General features: G+C 45.2%; 1 pseudogene; it reads right to left on the bottom strand.

The window, feature by feature from the left end:
- Window positions 1-559: 559 nt before the first annotated feature.
- On the bottom strand, window positions 560-1,101 carry LOC111825527 (annotated as a pseudogene).
- Window positions 1,102-10,721: the final 9,620 nt, after the last annotated feature.

The raw sequence follows: 10,721 nt of genomic DNA, 5'->3' as shown, positions 1-10,721 counted from the left end.
GCCACCTGGCCAGGGGTAGGCTTTAAATCTTTTTCCAAGCTGCTTTCTCTTTATTCTTCTATTTATACACTAGAGGCCCGGTGCATGAATTCATACACAGGTGGGGTCCGGCTGGCCCACCGCAATAGGGGTAGGGTGGGCAGATCAGGGGAGGGGTTGGGGGAGGAGCCGTGGGCAGTTGACCGGCCTGCCCCCTGGTCGAACTCCCAGTTGAACTCTCGGTGGAGGGGACAATTTGCATATTAGTCTTTTATTATATAGGATTCTCCTGCTCCCAGATTTGGAAGCAGACCATGATGTAAGCTTGGCAGTCCTGCTCAGATCCTTTACCGGATTCTGTTTCCTTTTCCCCATCCCACACCCACCCCAACTCAGGCTCCCTGTCCGGTTGTTCTGGGGGTAAGAGAACAGAGCAGAGAGAGAAGACTGAGCTGAGTCTCCCCACCCCTGCCCCCAGCTATGAGAGTGCAGGCCTGGATAGAAAGGACCGAGGTTCCAGTGAGGGACAAGGGCCTCTTTCCAAGGCACAGAGGCTACCTCAGCGTGGCCACTGATTCGTTCAGATCTGGACAGTGTGCTGGCCTGGAGCTGGGGGGTGCAGTGCCTCCAACTGACTGAGGAGGAAAGGGATATGAGGGCGCTGCCAGGGCTGCACAGTCAGTCATCACCGAGGCCAGCAGCTGCCACCATGCTAAAGAGTACCCGGGGCTTTGCGGGATGCGGAGTTGGTTCTGTATGGCCAGGGCCACGCTGTCACCCTTCTGGAACACCATGCCACAAGGCCTTCCCCAAACATCACAGCACACAGCACTCAGCCTAGGGACGGCAGGGCCCGAGCCTGGCGGGAGCCCTCCACATGGATGCGTGCCTGATTCATGGGACCCAAGTCCATTAAAACCAGCTGCCCCTCATCTCCAAGCAGGGTAGTATATTGGTGGGCCTCAGGTTCCTGTGGGCATAACCCTGGGCATGACTGGCTTCAAGGCCTCTGCAGACACCCAGCAGCAGCTGAAGGGTTTGATCTTCAGTCAGGAAGTTGCCTTTGTCTCTCAGCCGTCCTATCTCACTCCACAGCGTATCCCTCTTGGTTGCAGACTCCATCCCAGGCCTCGGTCAGGGGGCTGCAGGAGGCAACCAATCACTGTGTCTCTCTCACGCCGATGTTTCTCTCTGCATCTCTAGAATTTTTGTCAATTTGTATTTTTCTCAATGTTTCCCCATGTTTAGATTCCATCTTTTTAGGCAGGAAAATACATACATGATATTGTATAAGTATTAGAAATTCAAGGTCAGTTGAATCATAAAAAGAGTAATTCGCTAATTTCTTAAAGGAAGATTATGTCAAGTCAGAAGCTATGGTGGGTCTGAAATGTTACCCTACTTGCATGGAGGTAGGTAGGTAGGTAGGTAGGTTGCAAAAACATCAAGTCTGCATGAGTGGTCAAAGCTTTCATTACTCACAGCGGGGACACCAGGCAGTTACATTGCTGCCTTATCCATCAGGGGGGCAAGCCTACATGCAAGGGGATCGCACTGTAGGAGAGGGACCCTAAAATGTGGCCCTGACATTTAGATAGGGAGGGATAACCATTCCTCTTTCCTTGGAAGGAGGAAGAAAAGTTTTTGCCCGTAAAAAGTACCCTAGTCTTCCTTAGGAGCGGAAGGCAAAGAAGCTTGGAGTCTTCCCTTTTGGAAGCTACAGGTTTGTTTGTTTTTTTAATCTAAATGATCTAAATTGTAGAAGATAAAAACAGCCTCTTTGGATTACAACCAGGGCTTCCTCCTCGTTTGATGTGCAAGCACCTACGGAGCCAGTCCTCTCAACCCTCTGGGCTCTGCCTGGGGAGGAGGGAAAGCAGCCCCCTGTCCTGGAATGGAAGGCAGTGATTCCAGGTAAGATAGAGACGTTTTATTGCCCTGTAAGTGCTAGTAAATGGCTCCACTGGAGCAGATGCTCCTGGGAGGCATGCAAGGAAACTTCCTCCTTTCCCCAGCCTATCAATGCCCAAGCCCCCGCAAGCTGGGGCTCTGCAGGAACACAGAAATGCAGGGGACATGGGTTTCCCCACAGACTACAGGGCACACTTTCAGAACGGGTAAAATTTGTCTTTGGTAACATGTGGACATCCTGGCTGCACTTTGACCTTTTGCTCTTGTGGCCCTGTCCCCTGTCACTTTAACTGTGGAGTATGGGCCTCTTCCCCAAATGCTCTATGGTATGTTCCCCAAATGCTCTATGGTACGTTACTTTTGCCCCATATCTTCACATTTAAAAGACACATTTAGGATAGCGACTCTTCGCTAGTTGCTAGAAGGAAAGCAAACTAACTCAACATAGCCATTAATGAATGATGTGCTCTTGATATTGCAATGCTTATCCCATGGGGGTGGAGGACTTGAAAAAATGAAACAGGATCAATTTTGTGAAAGTACATTCATCATTTGTACCATATACATGAATGTCAGCTTGTAAAATAGTGATTACTAATACTGCCACACTGAGGCCTGGGTACACAAAGACACTTTTAATTCACGGCCTGTGCTGACTTTCCCCGTTCCAGTGCACAGGACTCTATTTTCCTGCTCCCTGTCTCATGGCCACAGGCGCCTGCGGCTGCACCTACACACTCCTGTTCCCATATATTCCTGGCAGAAAGAAGGCTGTGAAGTAAAGGGGGAAGAGGGCCAAGTAAGTGTTGTCTTTTTATTCAGAAAGGGACACTATCCTCAGAAACTATTAGCTTCGTCTTATTACACTCAATGTGTCACATGCCAGGGAGGATGAGAACGTATTTTTTTAATTGAGGAAAAGTTACTTCAAATCAACTCAGGGCTCTATTAGGAAGGATTGGGCAGGGGTTGGGGTGGATATTGTTTGATTGGCAACAAGCAAGGTTAGGCCCATATGGCAACTTGACTTCCAGGAGTTTATCCTACAGAACCTGTTGGTGCCCTCACCTAGACCCCTGGGGATCCCTACCATTTTGACATGCTCATGCCCCCAGCAGTTGTGGGTGCTGCTGGGAATGGCTCCCACCTGTGACCCCAGAGGATTGCCCTGGGGTGATTAGAGCCACCTGAACCAAAAGTGCCTGGAATTATGTGCTGATCCCCCATACCCTCCCGCCCTCCCCTCCTTCCCACCAGAGATCAGTCCATAGCCAGTGACTATCCAGGGATGGGTGTAGGTTGGGGGTGTGTAACCAATGTTCTGCCTGCTGTTTATGCTTCAGAGATCCCTGCAGGGGCAGACTGAATCCAGACTTCATCTGAAACTACACTCTTGCTTTACTTCTTCCCCTTCCCTGTCCTGCTTCCCTCACTCTCCTAGGCTTCTCCCGAGAGCGTTCTCCTAATAAATCACGTGCACAAGACTCTCCACCAGAATCTGCTTCTGGCGAGACAGACCTAAGACACACAGTTGTGAGATGGCACAGGGTTATTCATTGCTTCGGGATGTGTGATAGTTCGACTGGAACGGTGAGCCGAGGTTTTTTTCCCTGGGGTCAAAGAATGAGCTCCGAGAACCAGAAGATTTAAGCAAAAGTGTGGAAAGTTTATGACAAGCAGATTCAGACTCCCCAACAGGGAGGGGCCCCAAGGAATGATTGCCAGCAAAGCAAGTCATTCTAGGAGTATATATGTGCTACAAGCCTGCTCCATATCCGTCTATGTCACCACCTGATTGATTCCCTCATTGTTCTTGCCCAGCAACGGACCTGAACTTTCTCTGTTTCTATGTGTTCGTATATCTTGTAACTGCAGGCCCTCCCTTGGTTTCCCATGCCTCCCATTCTGTATTCAAAAACATTTAATTTTTTTCAACATGGTTGGTTTCTGTGATTAGGCTGCTCAAACTGTTGTGCCTGACCCTGCCTATGTTCCTCCTGCCTTTGTTTCCCGCTGGACTCTTGCCCTATCTGCCTTCGTTTCAAGCTAACTTCTCTCAATAGCAAAAGACAGTTAACAAGCCAACTGTCCATCAATAACATTCTGGTTAAACAAAGCACAATAATATATATAGTTGAATACTTACCATTATTAAAAAAAAATTCAACTGAGTAGATTTCAAGATCAAATTGGCTTTAATTAAGCAATTAATGAATCAGTCAGCATTCCATCTAGCAACTAGAGTTGTACACATGGAAGGTTTTTATAAGCAGAAAGAGGGTGGAGGAAGTTAAATGAGTGGGTTATGGTCAACCTATGAACCAGGAGGTCACCGTTCGATTCCTGGACTAAGAAGTTAAGAGTGGGTTATTTCAGGCAAGGATACCTTCCCTGAAGGCTGAGGGTCTTATCAGATGGACTACCTCACTAGTGCTATCAGGAAATTCCAGGCTGATTGGCTGAGATTGTGTTTCTGGGAGAGGCTGAAACTGCAATTAGATCAAGTATTAAATCTAGGTTTGGTATCCTGAACTTTCAGCATGAGTGGTGCCATTATGGGCCTGTGGTTTTTCTGTGTAGCACCACCAGCTGGGCTATTTTATTTTTATTTTTTAAAGAGATTTTTCTTTTAGTATTAGAGGGAGAAAAAGAAAGAGAAGGGAGAGCCCGGCTGCTGTTGCTCAGTGGTTGAGCATCGACCTACGAACCAAGAGGTCAGGGTTCAATTTCCGGTCAGGGCATATGCCTGGTTTGTGGACTCCATTCCCAGTGGGAAGTGTGCAGGAGGCAGCTGATCAATGATTCTTTCTCATCATTGATGATTCTCTCTCTCTCTCCCTCTTCCTGTCCTCTCTGAAATCAATAAAAATATATTAAAAATAAGTAAATAAATGAGGTAACTTAATTCACAATATAGGTTCCTCTGGGGAAAAAAAACTGGGGGGTTAAGGGACAGGAGGGAAATTTGAAATCATTTGGATGCATTGCATTTTTTTTAAAAATAAAATTAACATCAAAAAGTAATGTGAGCCCAAGCTGGTTTGGCTCAGTGGATAGAGCATCGGCCTGGGGACTGAAAGGTCCTGGGTTCAATTCCAGTCAAGGGCACATGCCCAGGTTGTGGGCTCGATCATTGATGTTTCTATCTCTCTCTCCCTCTCCCTCTCTAAAATCAATAAAAATATATTTTTTTAAAAAGTAATGTGGAAAATAAATGTGGACTGAGCAAGTAAATTTGATACTTAAGTGAAAAGTCCCCAGTAACATAAAATTTATTAAATGACTGTTAAAAAGCACTAACAAAAACTGTTTCTTGAGAGATTACTCCATGGCCTATAGCTTCTCCTTTTATAACTATATTTCTCAGTCATCTACACTCTCTGTCATCTCAAATTTATTTCTCCACCACTGCAATCCGGCTTTGTCCTCTCCCTCAACCTGATCCTTACCAAAGTTATCAATGACCTCCTGGTCTTTAATAAATCCAGTGCCTGATTTGTTTGTTTATTTTCTATCACCCAAAATCCGTAGATTTATTACAGTTCCATCTTGGCCAGGGGCTGCTTTTCAATCCTCATTTTCTTTGTCTCTCAGCCGCATTCTGTGACATTATGCTCTCCTGGTTTTCTGTCTACATATATACTCATTTCTTCTTAGTCTCCTTCATCAGGTTATCCCCTTCAGGCAGTCTTTAGATCCACGTTCCTCACAACTCAGACTTACGCTGGCTTTCCTTCTTCCTTCACGCTTCCTTCTTAGGTATGATTATCCACATCCATGGCTGCAGTAACTATCTATGGACAAATACATGCCCAGTTTTATAAAATCTCATCTGAGCTCCTATTCTCAACTGCATATTTTACCATTTCTACTTGGGTATCCCAGTGTATGGCACCACTATTCACCCAATTTCTTCTTTCAGGAGCTTAGGGATCTTTTTCCTTTATTGCTCATATCTAGTCAATTGCAAAAGTAATCAAGTTTGACTTTTGAGTATCTCTCTAATATGTTCATTTCCTTCCGTCTATACCATTGCCACCTCTTCTAGCTGCTTCATAGTGTTTCACCTGGATTAGTGCCAAAGCCTTTTACTTTCTTGTCTGCTTTCACTCTTGTTTTCCTCTATTGCGTTTAAAACGCTGTACACAGAATAATCTTTTCAGCATGTAAATGTAAATGTAACTCCCTTCAATAAAACTTTGTAACAGATTTTCAATGCATCCTATATAATAAAAAGCTAATATGCAAATCGACCAAACGATGGAACGACCAGTAGCTGTGATGCACACTGACCACCAGGGGGCAGACGCTCAATGCAGGAGCTGCCCCCTGGTGGTGAGTGCACTCCACAGGGGGAGTGCCGCTCAGCCAGAAGCTGGGCTCACGGCTGGTGAGCGCAGTGGCCGTGGCAGGAGCCTCTCCCACCTCCATGGCAGTGCTAAGGATGTCCGACTGTCAGTTTAGGCATGCTCCCCGGGGAGCTCCTGGGCTGAGGGACCTCCCCTGAGTGCACAGGTTTCATGCACCGGGCCTCTAGTTTCAAATAAAATCTGAATTTCTCACCCGAGGATATATTTCCATTGATCTTCTAGAGAGAGTGGAAGAGAGAGGGAAAGACAGAGAGAAACATCGGTGTGAGAGAAACACATTGATTGGTTGCCTCCTGCACGCGCCCTGACCAGGGCCCGGGCCAGGGAGGAGCCTGCAACCAAGGTATGTGCCCTTGACTGGAATCAAATCCAGATCCTTTGGTCAACAGACTGATGCTCTATCCACTGAGCAAAACTGGCTAAGGCCCCATGGTACTTTATATTACAGAAGAAACTATTTTCTTCTCAGCATTTAATACAATATGTAATTATGCCCACTTATACATGCATATACATATTTACAATTATAGATTAAATATGTAACTATTTGTGAGTTTGTTTACTTCCATCTCCAACACCTACCTCTACCCCAAATGTCAGCTCCATTAGGGTAGGGACCTTGTTGTCTTACTCACTAGTGCAGTGGTCAGCAAACTCATTAGTCAACAGAGCCAAATATCAACAGTACTTCTTCAAAATAGACTCGCCCAGGCCGAAAACCGACTTCTGCGCATGGGCCACGAAGTTTCAATCGCACCAAACGTGCTCCCACATGTGGTATTTTGTGGAAGAGCCACACTCAAGGGGCCAAAGAACCGCATGTGGCTCGCGAGCCGCAGTTTGCCAACCACTAGTGACTAGTGTATGCCTTTTAGCTAGAACAATGCCTAGCACAGTAAGGAATTAATAAACATTTGTTAAAAGACTTTCACATCACTCTTCCTATGTTTTGCTGCTAGGCTTCATTTGAATTCTTAAAAAACACTATGCAACTTTCTCCCTCAGTACCTTAGCATGCTTATTTGCTCTTCCTAGAAATTTCCCTGACACCATTCATTTAGTTAACAGCTACCTATTTTTTAGGTCTACACTTTTCAGGTATAAATGTAACTTCCAGCTTTATTCTCCCTGATATTCTAGACAAGATGAATAAGATAATCTCCTAATATCCATATTATTCCTTCATAGAACTTCTCTGTTCAGTTTTTAGTTGGGAATATTGCATTGTATGGTTGTTAAAGTCAAATGATTTCTAAATTTATATGCCACCAAGAAATAGTGAATTCACCATTACTGAACATGTTTAAATAGAGAGGGAATGACTAATTAGCAGAGACATTATAAAGGCAACATATATGTGGGTTGGAATAGATGTATTTGGGGGGTTCGAGGATCAACCCAAGTCTGATGATTTGCCAGAAGACTCAGTAGCAGTTTAAAGTCACAGCTAAAGTTTTCTCCAGCATAGGCTACAGAGCAAAATCAATAAGAAAAAGCATGCATCAGGTGGTATAGACATCCAACACATATTCTGAGTCCTACCTCATCTGAAACCACACAGGACATGCTTTCTCTCTAAAAGCAAAATACAGGGGCATATGTAGAATGTCTCTGCTCCGAAAATCCTATTTGAGAGTCATGGTATATGACTTTATGGGGGACTGGTCATATGGACATGTCCTGCTATGCTACCACAGATAGCAACCAAAACTCAGCACCTCAACTATAAAACCTTGTGTACATCATCAAACTGGATTTTGTGCTAAGCAAATTAACAAGCTAGTATGGCACTGCACATTGCTCCAGGTGTACACCATAAATCATGAATCAGTTAATTACATAAAGAATATTCTCACCCTAACCGGTTTGGCTCAGTGGCTAGAGTGTTGGCCTGCAGACCGAAAGGTCCCAGGTTCAATTCCGGTCAAGGGCATATACCTTGGTTGTGGGCACATCCCCAGTAGGAGGTGTGCAGGAGGCAACTGATCGATGTTTCTAACTCTCTATCCCTCTCCCTTTCTCTCTATAAAAAATCAATAAAATATATATTTTTTTAAAAAGAATATTCTCAGGACCACATTCCTGCAGGTTGGCCAAGGGTCTGTCATGGTTTCAGATGGCCTTGGAGATGTGAGAACTTAGCAACTAGACCTGCTGATTGACTTACTTCACAGATGGTATCTTAAAGACAGTTATCATTCAAGAATATTATTTATGGGAAAACCAAGATGGCGGCATAGGTAAACACCGGAAATTGCTGCCTCGCACAACAACTTCAAAAATACAACTAAAAGACAAAATGGACATCATCCAGAACCACAGGAGGGCTGGCTGAGTGTAAATTCTACAACTAGAAGGAAAGAGAAAAGCACACTGAGACTCGGAGGAGGTGCGGAAGTAAAGTGCAGAGGTACAGAGGCGCACGTGGCAAGGGCTGGCAACTGAGGACACCGTTGTATTTTCAATCGGGAGCAAGTCTGAAGCTCCCGACTGCTCTGAACTCCAGTTCCCGGCGAGTCTCTGGGGACCCAGACTCATACGGGGAGAAACTGGACTGTCTGGCATCAGTCAGAACTCAAGGGTGGCTTTCTCTCAGAGGTGCTTGCAGCAATTACCGGGACACTGAGACACGGGGCCTCTTAGGGTAGGACAGAGGAGCAGCCATAGCTGCTTGCTCCTCCCAGTTGATCCCCTGAGACCCCGCCCCACCCAAGCTGTGCGCAGAGGCTTTTGCATATGAAAGGCCTGGCCCTTTGCAATCTGAAAATTACCTAACAAACTGCAGCTGGGTCAGAGAGACCCAGAACCTCCAAAAAAAAGACCCAAGGCCCCACAGCAGCTTGCATTGCTTCACAGCTGGGCCTCATCTGGGCACCTCCAAACCCCAAACAAAGAAGAGGAATCTGCAGATCTCTCCATAGCTCCTGCTGGGTAGCCTCAATTAGCACCTCCTTAGAGATCCAAGAGCCAGTGTACCCAGTGTTCAGAGTGGGACCATCCAGATTACAACTCCTCAGATCCATAAGGGACACATTCAGGGGCAGACTCAGTGAGCACCAAAGCCCCACTGAAGCAAGTCTTGCCCCAGAAGGGTGTCTTCAGGACAGAAGTTCTCCCACTGCAGACAGAGCTGATTCTCACTGCCAATTGGCCTGGAGGTCAATTCCTCCCAGTGACACCTAAAACAACCAAGGCATAACTACAACAAGACTGTGCACAAAGCCCACAAGGGGGTGCACCAAGAGTGTCCACCTCAGGTAACTGGGGAGGCTGAGCCACTGGTCCCTATAGGACACCTAGCACAGAAAGCCACTCTATCAACACGGGGAAGCATAAAAAATGCGGAGACAAAGAAACAGGTCACAAATGACAGAAATGGAGGAAAGTAAACTACTGGATATAGAGTTCAAAACCACGGTTTTAAGGTTTTTCAAGAATTTTCTAGAAACCGCCGATAAATTTAGTGAGATCCTCAAGAAATCTAGCGAGACCCTCAAGGTTATGAAAAAGGACCAACTAGAAATTAAGCATACACTGACTGAAATAAAGGATATTATGCAGAGTTCCAACAGCAGACTAGAGGATCCCAAGAATCAAGTCAAAGATTTGAAATACAAAGAAGCAAAAAACACCCAACCGGAAAAACAAAAAGAAAAAAGAATCCAAAAATATGAAGATAGTGTAAGGAGCCTCTGGGACAACTTCAAGCGTACCAACATCAGAATTATGGGGGTGCCAGAAAAAGAGAGAGGGCAAGATATTGAAAACCTATTTGAAGAAATAATGACAGAAAACTTCCCCTACCTGGTGAAAGAAATAGACTTACAAGTCCAGGAAGCACAGAGAACCCCACACAAAAGGAATCCAAAGAGGACCACACCAAGACACATCATAATTAAAATGCCAAGAGCAAAAGACAAAGAGAGAATCTTAAAAGCAGCAAGAGAAAAACACTCAGTTACCTACAAGGGAGTACCCATACGACTGTCAGCTGATTTCTCAACAGAAACTATGCAGGCCAGAAGGGAGTGGCAAGAAATATTCAAAGTGATGAATAGCAAGAACCTACAACCAAGATTACTTTATCCAGCAAAGCTATCATTCAGAATTGAAGGTCAGATAAAGAGCTTCACAGATAAGGAAAAGCTAAAGGAGTTCATCACCACCAAACCAGTATTATATGAAATGCTGAAAGGTATCCTTTAAGAAGAGGAAGAAGAAGAAAAAGGTAAAGATGCAAATTATGAACAACAAATACACATCTATCAACAAGTGAATCTAAAAATCAAGTGAATAAATAATCTGATGAACAGAATAAACTGGTGAATATAATAGAATCAGGGGCATAGAAAAGGAGTGGACTGACTATTCTCAGGGGGGAAAGGGGTGTGGTGGGTGCGGGAGAGACTGGACAAAATCATACATACACGTATGGATAGGATAGTGCGGGGGGGGGGGGTG

This window comes from Myotis lucifugus, unplaced genomic scaffold, assembly GCF_000147115.1.
Source record: "Myotis lucifugus unplaced genomic scaffold, Myoluc2.0 scaffold_30, whole genome shotgun sequence".
In the NCBI taxonomy this organism is placed as follows: domain Eukaryota; kingdom Metazoa; phylum Chordata; class Mammalia; order Chiroptera; family Vespertilionidae; genus Myotis; species Myotis lucifugus.
Note: the sequence above shows the minus strand (reverse complement) of the source record. Positions and strands in the feature narration are given on the sequence as shown.